Genomic DNA, 15,854 nt, shown 5'->3' with positions numbered 1-15,854 from the left:
TAAGTTTCTATCGAGCTCAGCTAGAACAACAATGCATTCGCAGTCACTTTTAATGTAAGGAAAAGATACATGTAGTAGCATTTTAAAATAAAGCATAACTTGACAGTATTTAATTGTGATCCTCAAGGTATTTATAAAGATGATGTAACCCCTCATGCCTTGGAATAAACTGGATCTCGGTGGATTTCTCTGGTATTTTAGCCATAATCATGGCAACAGATGTATTTAGTTTTTCATCCCTTTTCCCTCATCGCTTGGATTTATCTGGAGCAAAAAAAAAAAGTTTTTTTCTTTTTTTTTTATCTCATGTCATACGCAAGCATGATGGGAAGCACCCTAGTGATAGCAAAGCTAAGCAAATTCTGAGCTCAGCTATATAGATAGATAGCGCGGGGCTGCGGCAACAATGCCAGACTCAGCTAAAGACCCCTGGCACTATGTCAGGGTAATTTTTATTTTTTAAAAGGAAGGTCATTTTGAGATGCTGACATGAGATATAACCAAGTCAATTAAGTAATAACAATTGAAGTTCAGAGTTTAATTGAGGACTGAACATGAAGCCAATGGCCATTAACCTAGATGGCCATTAATTCCCTGGGAAACTGCCTTGGTTAAGGGTATTACCAGGATACTAGCATTTTTTTCTTAAAAAAAAATGTCTTGGTCGTCTTTACATCCAGCACAGATGCATTTAGAAATAATAATATAGTGTGTCTTTAGCAGACTTTCTGTATTTCTTAAATTTCCTTGAAATTCTTTTAGAGGGCCAATAAAAATGTAGGTAATCAGAACTACCTCTTCTCTGCAGGAAACCATAGTTTTATTAGTAATTTGAAAGATGAGCACCCTTTCCTTGATTGCCTTTATTTGTCTTAACTGTTGGCATATTTGTGTCTGTACTTGTTTAATGGCAAGATTTCTTTGCTAGACTGTAAGCTCCATGAGAGCAGACACTAAATTTATTGTGTTCTTGCTCTTTCCTCCCAGTGCCTAGCAGAGCCCTGGCACAAATCAGGTGTTCAATAAATGTTGAATGAGTAAATGCATTTTAAATTTATATGAAGTATGTTTTCAACCACTTTTCATTAAATGGCCTTATGCAGATAATTGGAACTATTAACTATCTCATTTTCTTCAGCTAAAAACCTGAGTATATTTACTAGAGTAGGAGGTAAGCAGCATATATGTTGATGTTAATGAAAGAATTAATGATTAGAAACCCTCGAAATCTGAAATAAACAAGATTCATCTTCCAGAATCTTTTAGGATACACACTTCATTTTAAGGGGGATTCCTGTAATTTCATTGTATTTGCCTTAAAGTTAGCGTTGGTACATAATTATTCATCTATGAATTAGAACAATTAAAAATATTTCTCTATTAAAAAAAAAAGAAGAAGAAAGGCTTATCTTTGTATTTCTATTTAAAAGACATTTTTCCCCAAAATCAAATCAGGGCCCCAAATTATGTCCCATACTCAAATTTTGGGATATTGAGTAAAGTTACTGGATTAACTGTAAATTCTACTTTTAATAATGCTGGGTTGATGGCAGAGTGCTTCCTGGCCGGGTGAAGTTGCTCACTGGCTCCAGAGAGAACAGTTCTTTGGTCATTTGCCAACAGGATCTGACCTCTGGAGAGATACTGACCGTGAACTGCTCAGTGGGCGTTTCCTTGCTAGTCATTCATTCAGAGTATATTATCATTTCCGTGCCAAAGCATTTGGCATGTTTCCTCATATTTTGGAAACTTGTAACACAAAAGGAACCAGAGCTTCCACATGTCTTCTTTGCTCTTCATGTTTCCCAGGACTAAATTTGTTGAGGCCATTTGGTGTGTGATTCCTTCCTTGAGAAACTGGAGGAGACTGACACCCAGTGCAGAGATTGCTGAGGCCAAGTTGGGTTTGGCTGCATGTGATATTTCTGTCTTATATTTCTAAATATAAAAATATATATATATATATTTTTTGCATGTATTTATTCAAGATACAAATATTTCTTGAGTCCTGAAGGTGTATTTAGGAGTCCTTGAGTGGCACAAATCGTTACACACTCAACTACTAACCGAGAGGTAAGTGGTTCGAACCCACACAGAGGTACCTCAGAAGAAAACCTGTCAACCTATTTCCGAAAGGTCGCAACCTTGAAAACCCTATGGAGCACAACTCTGCTCTGCAATACACAGGGCCCCCATAATCAGAATCAACTCAGCACTGGTTTTTGTTTTGTTTTGTTTTTAACGTGTATTTAGAAGTATTTGAGGTACTGTGGGGGAATTAAAGCCCTGGTGGCACAGTGGTTACAAGCTCAGCTGCTAACCAAAAGGTGGGCAGTTTGAATCCACCAGCTGCTCCTTCCTTGGAAACCCTATGGGGCAGTTCTACTCTGTCCTATAGGGTCACTATAAGTCAGAATCAACTCAATGGCAGTGGGTTTGGTTTTTTTGGGGGGAGGGTGGATTTAAAAAATAAAAGTCTCATAAAAAGATAAATCACGGTCAAAATGGAAACAACACAAAAAGATTTCCTTTTACAAGCTGATTTAGTGTAATAATTAGCATAAAATTTTAGAAAAGGTAATCAGAGTATAATAGGGAAAAAAAGGAAACCTACAAGGCTTTAATTAGATGCTTTAACCCTAGATTAAGAGCAGCAAATAGTTGTCTAGTTGCTTACGGTGACTGCCTTCACTGCCGTAGAGAAGGATTCTGACGCTGAGTTTTGGCTCCGCAGGAACCAGGGTTTTGATCAAGCGTGGACACTAGTCTTTGGAATGGGTAGTGATGATGTTTTTTTCGCTCCTGCCCTAGACCCTTCGTGTTTCGTGCAAGTATAAATAAACTGAACATCTGGAACAGAACATAACCTAGTTCATGGACCTGAGTAATAAAAAAAAAGCAGTCATATTTTCCAGTAGTTCTATAACATCAAGTGAAATGTCCGTCCATGGCTAAAACCTGTTTAGTAATTCATATAAGCTAAACATGTCAATAGGAATGTGATTTAAAAACCTAAGATATACACTGGAAAAAAAAAAATTTTTTTTTTTTTTAAGGCCACAGATAATTACTACTCTCAGTAAAATAAATGCCTACAAGTTAAATGGTATTATTGATGAAAAACATTGGGTCTCTGTTTTTGTCAAGCCTTTGGCTCTGCATAAGAATCTTGAGATTTAAGGATTGTCTCGTGTTGGATGGTCTTCTATACCCCTTAGTGTTTTTGTTTGTTTGTTTGTTTTCTAATCAAACCAGGCTGGAATTTCAAAGTCAGCTAAGAACCCCCCTTCTTCCTCTTTCATGGTCTTTATATCGTCTGGGTATATGATTTTCTGCTTAGCAAGATGCATTCTTTAAGGTGTCATTAAACAGTGATCGTGTATTTATAATATTGGTTATAAAATACTCCCAAACCAGAAGTGTTAAAATATTTCCAAGGATGAAGGAGATTGATATGCTTTATATCTAATGCAGGTTTTGTTAACGTTCTTCCCGTTAAGCCATAAATAATTTTCCTAAAACCTTTTAATCGTATCAGTCCATAATTCTGGCAGCTCAAATAATGACAATCATTGCACACGGAAAATGAGTAGGTACGATCTAAAAGTATTATTTTTGCTCCTTTTAATAGAAGATTCCATCTGGGTTTTCAAAGTTACGATTTTTTTTTTAAGTTTTTCAATAAATGAAAAAAAAAAAGCCCACGTAACAGAGCGTAATCAAAAAGCAGAAAGATGGCAAGTGGACGTGAGTGCCTTGCATTAAATGTGAGACTCGGTCTTTTGGTAGATTATGTTCATCTTACTTGCTTCCCTACTCTGTTCGAAAGTGTTTCCCAATAACAAAGGGTTAAAAACAGCAGACTAGGAGTGTGAAGGGAGCAAAGAGACTCATGTGAGAACTGAATTTCATTATCAGTTGGTTCCTTGACAATTCCCTGAGAGATTTGTGGAAAGTAAAACTGAGCCATTAGCCAAGATGAAACAAGTTTGTCTCGTAGACTCAGAATTTTAGAATTGGAAGGGACCAGAAGCCTCATCTTACAGATGAGAAAATTGAAGTCTGAAGGGGTAAAGTGACTTGTTCAAGGTTTACGTACCTTGCTAATTAAAGACAGGACAGGAATCCGTACCTCCAAACCTCTCACTGTCCTTTCCACTATCAAGTTAATAATTTATTTCTGAAAGAATTTCCAATATTTTTAAAGTATATTTAGTTATTTACAGAGTAGAGGATCATGGTATATTTTTTTAGTGAATTCTGAATTTTACTGCTTTGGCTCTGGCCCTGATACCCTAATCTCTGTGGTAGAAATCAGCCATTATCTTGTCAGAAATAACTCTCATTTTTACCAAGAGATTCCATTTGCCCTTTAGAATCCTAAAACCTTTAACATCCGGTGATAGTTTCTATACATTGGTGTCTTAGGCTGGGTTCTCTAGAGGAGCAAATAAATATAATCAAACCAAAACCAAACCCAGTGCCATCGAGTCGATTCCAACTCATAGCGACCCTATAAATATATATAACCCAAAAATATAGGGAGATTTAATGAAAGGAAATGGCTCATGCAGTTGTGGAGGCTGGCAAGTCCCAAATCCATGGGTCAGGTGTCAGGCTGGAGGCTACTCCTGATTCATGTGGTTGCAGGAGCTGATGAACCCGGCAGGCTGCTGGCTCACGTCCCAAGATCCAGAAGTCAGATGATGACAGGTTGGATGCAGGATTCAGAGTGAGAGTGAGCCTTGCTGAAACTTCCATTTATATACTGGAGGCAGGCCACACCCCCAAGGAAACTCCCCTTTCAACTGACTGGCTGCTCATAGCAGATCTCATCATGGAAGTGATTACATTATATTACATTATGGAAGAGCAGTCAGTCCAATGTCTGCCAAACCACTAAGACTCTTAGCCTAGCCAAGTTGACACATAACATTAACCATCACAATTGGCATTTAACCTAAGGGATGTGCCACTAAAAATGAATTTGGAAACGTTTAAAAGACTTTTTCTTCTGACAAGTGTACGTACTAATTTGATTTTCCTTCCACTGGAAAAAAATCCACAGATATTATGATTATCATCCTCTCTTCCTAGAAGGATAAAATAATATCTAAACCAACAATAATTACTAAACTGCCATTGCTCATCACCAGGAATGACTAGCAAAGAATATTCTAGAACTGTGACCAGTATAGCCTGCTGACTAAGACGCGGGCTTCGCCACTTACAGATGATCAAACTCCTTTTCTAGAAGATTCAGTCTCTTCATTTGTAAAATAGAGACAATACTATCACTTAAGACTATTAGGAGGATTAAATAAGGTTAGCGCTTAAAAAAAAAATCATTCCTCCAATAAAACTATTATATATTATAGTTTATTACCTATTAGATAATTGTTAATAATATTACCTCTCCCATAGAAAGATCTATTTAATAAAACTATATACACTCTTGAAAATGTATATTTTCTATGATAATGTGGAAACCACTATAAGGTAGATAACTTGGCTTCTTACTGTTTTTCTAAACCTCATGTAGGTAAAGCCATTTTCTAAAAGCTAGGAGACAGGCGAACAAGACCCTCCTTTGAGAGTGGGCATATGTTTAGTTGATTGTTTTCGCAGACAGTTGTCTAGTTCAACATTCCTTTGCTTGGAGGAGGAGCTCGGAGACAGCGAGCCCATGTTTCTTTTGATAGTGACCCTAGCCTTTGCAATTTCAGCGGCAGCACAACACAACAACTAGCAAGTACTTACACATCTGATCAACAGCCCAAATCCACCGTGCACCAGATAAGCCTCCTAAAGGTACATGGGTTTGTCATCATAAAAAAGTTTTTATTTTTAAAAGGATTGAAATACCTTCTCTGGGCCATTGTTAATTCAGTGAAAGAGAAAAAGTGCTTTTCAATTTGATCTTTGAGGGGGCCAGAGAAGGCAAAGCAAAGGGAACTTTGAGAAATGCCTAGTTTGTTCCTAGGTTCTTCCTGTGATTGATGATTGTGACACTATTTGGGGTGCCTTTTTAAAAGACGTGCCTTTCGCCAGTGCCGTCCACTGCCATTGAGTCGATTCAGATGCATAGCGACCCTATATAAACCTCATTAGATCACAGCCAAGCTGAGTAACTTTTAAAGCAGTTGAACAAGTACTAATGTTCCCTTCAGAAAGCACAGGTTGGAAGAAAATTCTGGATCAGACTCGTTGACAGCAGAAAACACTGCAACAATAATGCCTGCAAGCAAAGTGTAGCTACTTTCATCTGGGGCTTCAGAGTGTTTTGCAAACTATTAGCTAAGCTTCACAACACCCCTGCCAGCGGCTACATCCCTTTACACAGGAGTTAACTAATTCAGGTTTACTTGGTACATAAGTTGATTATTTATTTACTTTGCAACGGTAAAGGAAACTTGAAGGAAAAAAACACTTATTTTGGAGAGGACCTTTTCTCTCTCTGTGATATGTTATAAGAAAACTGAAAGACAGTTTTAAAAACTATTAAAATGTGTCCACCCAATCATGAAAATTACGTTGTAGTAGACTTACCTATAATCAACACCCAGATAACTTATATCAATAGTTTGTTAGTACTAGCTCATGGAAGCCTGGAATACACACAGTTTTAAGCAGGAATTGGAGGAAGATGCTTTATCAAGATACAGGTGGAATGGTCCAATGATGAGCATGGAACTCCATCCTAGCCAATGAGATAGAAGGAAACACCTATTGCAAGTTTTCAGAAAATGCTTTTCTTTCCTGATGAGAGGAAAGCCCCTTTTCTGCCACCCTATTCCTCTTGTTGTAAGGACCATATAGAGCTGCAGTAGCCATATTGTAGCCACGAGGAATGGCTAAGAAACCATTGAAGCCTGAAGTAATTGAGCTGCTGAGCCCATGTTAGCACTGCCAACCCTTGGTTGTGAGAAAAATAAACTCCTTTTGTTTAAACTATTATCTGTTACGTATTCTGTTACTTGCACCCAAATGCATTCCCAACTGACAAAGGAATGTTTTGAATTCCTAGAACAGGGCTCTGGGTCATTACTTAAACTGCACCGAAAGAAAGACTTGGTTGAAATTTCTAACAATGTTAGTGATTACTCAAAACATAGCCAGAAACAATGATCCCTAGGCTCTCCAAAGCTCTGAGAGGGCTATAATGGAAGCCAGTTCTCCTTGTGGAAGGGACAAACTCAGTAATTTATTATCATGCAGCACCTCATCAAATGCATTATATAGCAAGACTCTGAGAAAACCTGTCAAGTGTCTGTGCCACAACTGAAGGCTCCTGGGGCATCATTATTAATGTTGGGATCAGAATTAAAAATGAAATAAAGAGAGCAAACACCCCCCCCCCCACCCCCATAAAAGACTGTGGATAGAAACCCTTAGCCAGATATACTGTTATTTTGAGATAACTCTTCCTTCTTCTCTCTGCACTCCCACCCCCACAAAAGAACACCATTTTATACTGAATTATTTAATTGAATACATTAGCCAATGTTCCCTTTCTGCCTTTGCCAGCATGTCTAAAACATTACAGTGACAAGGACCGTGCCTACTGTGCTAGACACTTAATACACGTCTAATCCAATCCATGCAGCAATGTCTACAAATGGGTATGAATATCTACAGAGAAGAGAGTAGAGCCTACTCATGAAGCTTCAGAGTGCTGGTGCCAGATGCCCAGGTTCCAATCCCAGATCCAACTCTCGCAAGCTGTCTCGGCTTAACAAGTTACTTAGCCTCCTTCTCTCCCAGTTGTCTCATCTGTAACAGTAGACATAATAAATACCTCCTGCATATGAGGTGTTGTGGAGATAAAGCATTTAATATATGTAGATAGGGTACCTGTAAGGAGCCCTGGTGGTGCAGTGGTTAAGTGCTCAACTGCTAACTGAAAGGTAGGTGGTTCAAACCCACTCCGCCCATCCACAGGAGAAAGACCTGACTGGCAATCTCCTCCTGTAAAGATTTCAGCCAAGGAAACCCTATGGGGCAGTTCTCTGTCACATGGGGTCGCTATGAGTCAAACTGACTTGATCACACCTAACGACAATAGAGTGCTTGAAACAGAACCTGGTTCCTAGTAAACACTCAATAAATGCTAGCTATCGCTGTTAACCCATTTCTAGATGGAGCCACTGAGGCTCCCAGAGGTTAAGCAACTTGTCCAAAGTTTCCTAGCTGGTAAATAATAAAACTATCTCCAAATGCCTCTTTAATTTATTATATAATGTTATTATAATTGAATCTTTATGTTATTTTAGAAAATGTGGTAAGTTACTAGTGTTCATTAATATTCTATTCTCCTTGCCTTCCTGAGCACACGGGACACCACACTTTCCTCGCAGTTAGTCAGGGCCACGTTATTAATTCTGGCTAATGAAATGGGAGTAGATGTGATCTACATTACTGAGTAATGAAAATCCTACAAGATTCTTCATTCCCTCTCTTCCCCTACTGTAGCACCCAACCAAAGTCCCGGGAGGTTGAGTTCTCACCATCCTGGGTCTCTGAGTAACTAAGTAGAGCAAACCACATACCCACACGGACACATACACATCAACACCACCACCACCATTCTTATAGGGGCCCTTTTAAGAGCAAGAAAAAAAACTTTTATGTGTTAAGCCACTGCGATTTGGGAGTTATTACCATAGAATTAGCCTATTCTATCTCAACTAATAGAATAAAATTCTCAAATATTGTATAATAAATGATGTAGTATTGACTAATGTGCTATTTAATTATTATGCATTGTCTCAGTGGTTAATCAGACATAACTCTTGGTATTTTTTTTTTTTTTTTTGGTTCATCTGACATTATAATGGTATCATAATGAGCCATAGGGAAAAGTTCGTGAACATTGTTCTATAGCTTAATTTTCTATTACAAGTAGTAATCATGCTGCAAACCTACAGGACAAGGATAAACAATTGTGTATATTGCAATTGACATAAAAGCTCGTAATTTTAGTATTGTAGAAGACATAAAGGTTATTGCTACTTCACTGTTTTTCAAGATATCAGAAAAAAACATTTTAAAAATTACTATCATAAGAGGTACAAGGAAAACATCAGCACCACAAAAAAAAAAGCACAACAATATGACAGCAATAAACTCATACCTATCGATAATCACACTGAATGTAAAAGGCTTAAATGCACCCGTAAAGAGACAGAGAGTGGCAGAATGGATTAAAAAAACACAACCCATCAATATACTCTACAACTGACACACCTTAGACACAAAGACATAAATACATTAGAAACCAAAAGATGGAAAAGCATATATCAAGCAAACAGTAATCAAAAAAGAGCAGAAGTGGCAATACTAATCTCAGATAAAATAGACTTTAAGCCAAAATCAACCATAAAAGACACGGAAGGACATTATATAATGATTAAAAGGACAATCCATCAAGAAGACATAACCTTAATATCTATGCACCCAAAGACAGGGTTCCAAAATACATAAAACAAACTCTAACAGCACTGAAAAGAGAAACAGACAGTTCCATAATAATAGTAGGAGACTTCAACACACCACTATCAGTAAAGGACAGAACATCCAGAAAGAAACTCAGCAAAGCTACGGAAGATCTAAAGGCCAAAATCAACCCACTTGACCTCATAGACGTACAGAAAACACTCCACTCAATGGCAGCAAAGTATACATTCTTTTCCAACACACATGAAACCTTCTCCAAAATAGACCAAATTCTGGACCACAAAGCAACCCTCAATAAAATCGAAAACATTGAGATAATACCATGCATTCTCTCTGATCACAATGCCATAAAAATAGATATCAATAACAGGAAGAGCAATGAAAAAATATCAAATATATGGAAACTAACATCTTGCTTAAAAACAACTGGGTAATTGAAGAAATCAAAGAAGGAATAAAAAAAATTCCTCAAATCAAATATGAATGAGAACACATCATACCAAAACCTTTGGGACACTGCAAAGGCCGTGCTCAGAGGTCAGTTTATAGCAATAAGCACACACATCAAAAAACAATGGGCCAAAATCAAAACATTAACCCTACAACTTGAATGACTAGAGAGCAGTAAAAGAAGCCCACAGCCGCCAGAAGAAAGGAGCTAATACAGATTAGAGCAGAAATAAATGAAATAGCAGAAAAACAACAGAAGGAATCAACAAAACCAAAGTTGATTCTTTGAAAAAATCCACAAAAGCAACAAACCATTGGCCAAACTGACAAAAGAAAAACAGAAGAGGAAACAAATAAATAAGGAATGAGATGGGGGACATTACAACAGACCCAACTGAATTAAAAAGGATCATAATAAATACTATCAAAAACTGTACTCCAACAAACCTGAGATCCTATAGAAAATGAACAAATCTCTAGAAACACTACCTACCTAAACTAACACAAACTGAGACAGAAAATCTGAATAGATCCGTAACAAAAGAAGAGATTCAAATAGGTAATAAAAAAAAAACTCACAACACCACCAAATATCCGGTCCAGATGGCTTCACTGGAGAATTCTACCAAACATTCAGAGAAGAGTTGGCACCAATTCTACTCAAACTATTCCAGAACATAGAAAAGGAAGGAATGCTCCTGAATTCATTCTATGAAGCCAGCATAAGCCTATTACCAAAGTCAGGCAAAGACATCACTAAAAAAGAAAACTACAGACCAATATCATGAATACAGATGCAAAAATTCTCAACAAAACTCTGGCCAATAGAATACAACAGCATATCAAAAAAATAATACATCATGATCAAGTGGGATTCACACCAGGCATTCAAGTTGGTTCATCCTTAGAAAATCAATCAGCGTCATCCACCACATAAATAAAGCAAAGGTGAATAATCACATGGCCATGAATCAACGCAAAAAAGCATTTGGTGACGTCCAACACCCATTCTGGATAAAAACTTTCAGCAAAATAGGAATGGAAGGGAAATTCCTCAACATAATGGGATTTATACAGAACCAATAACCAACATTATCCTCAACAGAGAGAACCTGAAAACATTCCACCTGACAATAGAAACCACACAAGGATACCTTCATCACCACTCTTATTCAACATTGGATTGGAAGTTCTAGCAAGAGCAATAAATCATGAAAAGGAAGTAGAAGACATCAGCATTAATAAGGAAGAAGTAAAACCATCCCTATTTGCAGATGATTTGCTCCTATACATAGAAAATCCTAAGGATTCCACAAGAAAGCTACTGGAACTGATAGAAGCATTCAGCAAAGTGGCAGTATTCAAGATCAACATATAATAATCAGTTGGATTCCTCTACTCTAAATCAGCAAAAAGAACTGTGAAAAGGAAATCAAGAAAACAATACTATTTACAATAGCCCCCAAAAGGTAAAATACTTAGGAATAAATCTAACCAGGGACATAAAAGACATACAAAGAAAACTACAAAACACTATGGCAAGAAGCCAAAAATGACCTACATAAATGGAAAAACATACCATGCTGTTGGATAGGAAGACTTAACATTGTGAAAATGTCAATACCACCCAAAGCAATATACTGATATAACGCAATCCCAATCCAGATCCCAACGGGATTCTTCACTGAGATGGAAAAACTAATCACTAACTTTATATGGAAGGCCCCGAATAAGTAAAGATTTATTTGAAAAGAAGAAATAAGTAGGAGGCCTCACACTACCTGATCCCAGAACCTACTATACAGACACAGTAGTTAAAACAGCCTGGTACTGGTACAACAGACGCGTAGACCAATGGAACAGAATTGAGAACCCAGATGAAAATCCATCCACCTATTGACAGCTGACCTTCGACAAGGAACCAAAGTTTATTGAATGGGGAAGAGACCGTCTCTTCAACAAATGGTGCTGGTGAAATTGGCTATCTGTAGAAAAATGAAACAGGATCCATACCTCATAGCATACACAAAAACTAACTCAAAATGTGTCAAAGCATGGAAGGGACTGGACAATGGGCTGGAGAGAGATGCTGATGAAGAGTGAGCTACTTGTATCAGGTGGACACTTGAGACTGTATTGACATCTGTCTGGAGGGGAGATGGGAGGGTAGAGAGGGTTAGAAACTGGCAAAAGGGTCATGAAAGGAGAGACTGGAAGAAGGGAGCAGGCTGACTCATTACGGGGAGAGTAAATGGGAGGTGTATATAAGCTTACATGTGACAGACTGACTTGATTTGTAAACTTTCACTTAAAGCACAATAAAAATTATTTAAAAAAAAAATAATAAAAAAAATGTGTCAAAGACCTAAATAAAAAACCTAAACCTATAAAGAGCATGGAGGAAAAATTAGGGACAATGCTAGGAGCCCTAATATATGCATAAATAGAATACCAAACATAACTAAAAATGCACACGCAGAAGAAGATGAGCTAGATAAATGGGACCTCCAAACAATTAAACATTTGCGCTCAACAAAAGAGAACTTACAGATTGGGAAAAACATTTTGGCTACAACATATCTGACAAGGGTCTAATCTCTAAAATTTATAGAAATGTTGATCACTTCAACAAAAAAGAAGACAAAAAATCCAATTAAAAAAAGGGCAAAGGATATGAACAGACACTTCACCAAAGAAGACATTCAGGATGCTAACAAACATATGAACAAATGCCCACAATCATTAGCAATTACAAAGATGCAGACCAAAACTACAATGAGACACCATCTTACCCTGACATTACTGGCACTAATTATAAAAACAGAAAATAACAAATGTTGATGAGGCTGTGAGGAGATTGGAACTCATACAATGCTGGTGGGAATGTAAAATGGTACAACCACTATGGAAAACATTATAGTGCTTCCCCAAAAAGCTAGAAATGGAAATACCATATGATCCAGCAATCTCACTCCTACATATGTACCCTAAAGAAATAAGAGCCATGACACCAATAGACATATGCAAACCCATGTTCGTTACAGCATTATTCACAATAACAAAAAGGTGGAAGCAACCTAAGTGCCCATCATCAGATGAGTGGATTAACAAACTGCGGTACATACACACAATGGAATACTATGCAACAATAAAGAATAACGGCAAATCTTTGAAACATCTCACAACACGGATGAATCTGGAGGGCATTGTGCTAAGTGAAATAATTGTAAAAAGACAAATATCATATGAGACTATTTTTATAAAGTAACAACAAAAGGTTTACATACAGGTAAAAAAAACTTGTTGATATTTACCAGGGATGGGAGAGAGAAGGAGGGAAAATTATCACAGAGATAGTAGACGTGTGTTAATATTATTTAAGGAAAGGCAATACACAACATGGGAGAAGTCAACACAACATAACTAAGGGAGAGAGGACACTGAGAGGAACTCAGGAATAGTATGGTAACTACTATAGCATAGACAATCATATAACAATAGAATCAACAAACAATCTATGAATGGATAGATAGGTAGGTAGGTAGATTAGATAGACAGACAGACAGACAGATAGATAGATAGGTATTCCAAGAGGTGAGGGACCAGGTAAGGGAGCACACCCACCAGCAGATACAGGTTTGGTGGTGGAAATTTCTAAATACAGGACTATAGCTGCTCCTCATATATTAGTATAGACACTGGAACACACAAGCAGCACAGTCAGGGAAATCTCTTAGACATAACTAAACATCTTACAGGATGAAGTTCTCAGGCTCGAAGGAAAGGACCATAGTCTCAGGGGACCATAGTCCCTGTCAACTGGCACAACACAGTTCTTAAAGATAATGTTCTACATACTACTTTGGTGAGTAGCACCTGGGGTCTTAAAAGGTTTCAAGCATTCCTCTAAGATACAACTAGTTTGTGAGGATTCATCTAAGATAGAATTGTCAGTCTCTTCTACTCCAGAGCAAAGTAGAGTGAAGAAAACTAAAGACTCAAGGGAACAATTAGTCCAAAGGACTAATGGAACACATGAACCACCATCTACACGACCCCAAGACTGGAAGAACTAGATGGTGCCTGACTACCACTACCAACCACTCTGACTAGGATTACAACAGAGGGTCCTGGTCGGAGCAAGAGGAAAATGTAGAACGAAAGATCAAATTTACATAAAAGACCAAACTTACTGGTCTTACAGGGACTGGAGAAACCCCTAAGACTATGGCCTCCAGACACCTTTCTAATCATAATTGAAACCACTCCTGAAGTTTACCTTTCAGCCAAAGATTAAGCAAGCATATAAAACAATCACACACGTAAGGAACGTGCTTCTTAGATCAATCAAGCATACAAGATCAAATGGGCAAAACTTGCCCCCAAACAAAGACAAGAAGGTGGGAAGAGACAGGAAAATTGAACGAATGAACTGGGGAACAGGGGGTGGAATGTGAAAGGGGGAGAGCGCTAACACAATGCAGGATTGCAACCAATGTCATTGAAATTATTTGCGTATAATTTTTTTAATGAGAAATGAATTTGCTCTGTAAACTTTCACCTAAAGCACAATTAAAAAAAATATTTCATAGTTTGGTGAGTAGTATCTGGGGTCTTAAAAGATTGTGAGTGGTCATCTACGATACAACCATTGGTATCTACCCGACAGGAGCAAAAGAGAATGAAGGAAACCAAAGACTGAGAGAAGAAAATAGTCGATAGGTCAAATAGCCCATACAGAGCACAGCCTCTTCTAACCAGAGACTAGAAGAACTAGATGGTATACGGCTACCACTACCAACTGTTCTGACCAGGGACACAAGAGGAAGTCCCAGATACAGTGGGAGAAAAATGCAGAACAAAACTCAAATTTCTAAAAAAGTCAGACTTACTGGAACAATAGAGACTGGAGGAACCGCCGAGACTATCACCCTGAGATACCCTTTGAACTTGGAACTGAAGCTACTCCTGGAGGTCACCTTTCAACCAAACAATAAATTGGCTTATAAAACAAACGGTATCACCCATGAGTAATGCGCTTCCTTAAACAATCAACTATATGAGAGCAAATGGTCAACATTTGCCCAAAAGCAAAAATGAGAAGGCAAGGAAGGGAAGGGAAGCTAAGTCAAAGGAAACAGAACAAACAGAATAGAAATAATGAGAATTCTGACACATTTTGAAAATTGTAACCAATGTCACAGAATAATTTGTATAAATATTGTTAAATGGGAACTGTAAAAACAGCGTGGGGGCATGTGTGACCTCCTCCAATCCCACAAGGGGGAAGGAGAACCAAGACCAACAGCACAAGGCTGACTCCCATGAGGCAGAGGCCAGACAAGCCTCCTCTCTCTGCCATCCTTACCAATTCTGACACCAACCATCACTCCCACAGTACTCTCTACTGAGTTTGATAATTCATAGCAATGGCCACACAGAACTTACAGACCATACTCACAATTATGGGGTTTATTAGGGAAGTAACAGAATTCAGGCTCAGGAACAGTCAGGATACAGCTGTTCCATCAGGACAGCCTCTTCCCAGCCATGCTTACATGCACATCTCTCCCTGGCCCTCAGCCTCTGCCCAAAGGCACTCAGCTTTCTCTCTCCATGGGCCAGGAAGCCCACTGCACCATCTTCTGCTGCCAGGTCTGTATTGCCAGGCCTCTCTTGCCACTGATTCTCACTGTCTGCAGGGTTTACAGTGTTCTCTCTCTCTCTCTCTCCGTCTTCTGCTTCCAGGATCTTCTCAGAGCAAGGATCCCAGGTCCAAAGGGTACACTCTCTGCTCCAGGCTGTTCTTTCTTGGTGGTGGTAGGATCCTCCTCTCTGCTCTGGACCTGGCTCTCTTTTAAGGCAAAACTGACCAATCCCCTTGGTGGGCCACAATTACCTTATCACACAGTCCCATCCAGTCACCTGGGTGGGAGTTACAAGACCAT

This window comes from Elephas maximus, chromosome 10 (genome assembly GCF_024166365.1).
Source record: "Elephas maximus indicus isolate mEleMax1 chromosome 10, mEleMax1 primary haplotype, whole genome shotgun sequence".
NCBI lineage: Eukaryota > Metazoa > Chordata > Mammalia > Proboscidea > Elephantidae > Elephas > Elephas maximus.
Note: the sequence above shows the minus strand (reverse complement) of the source record.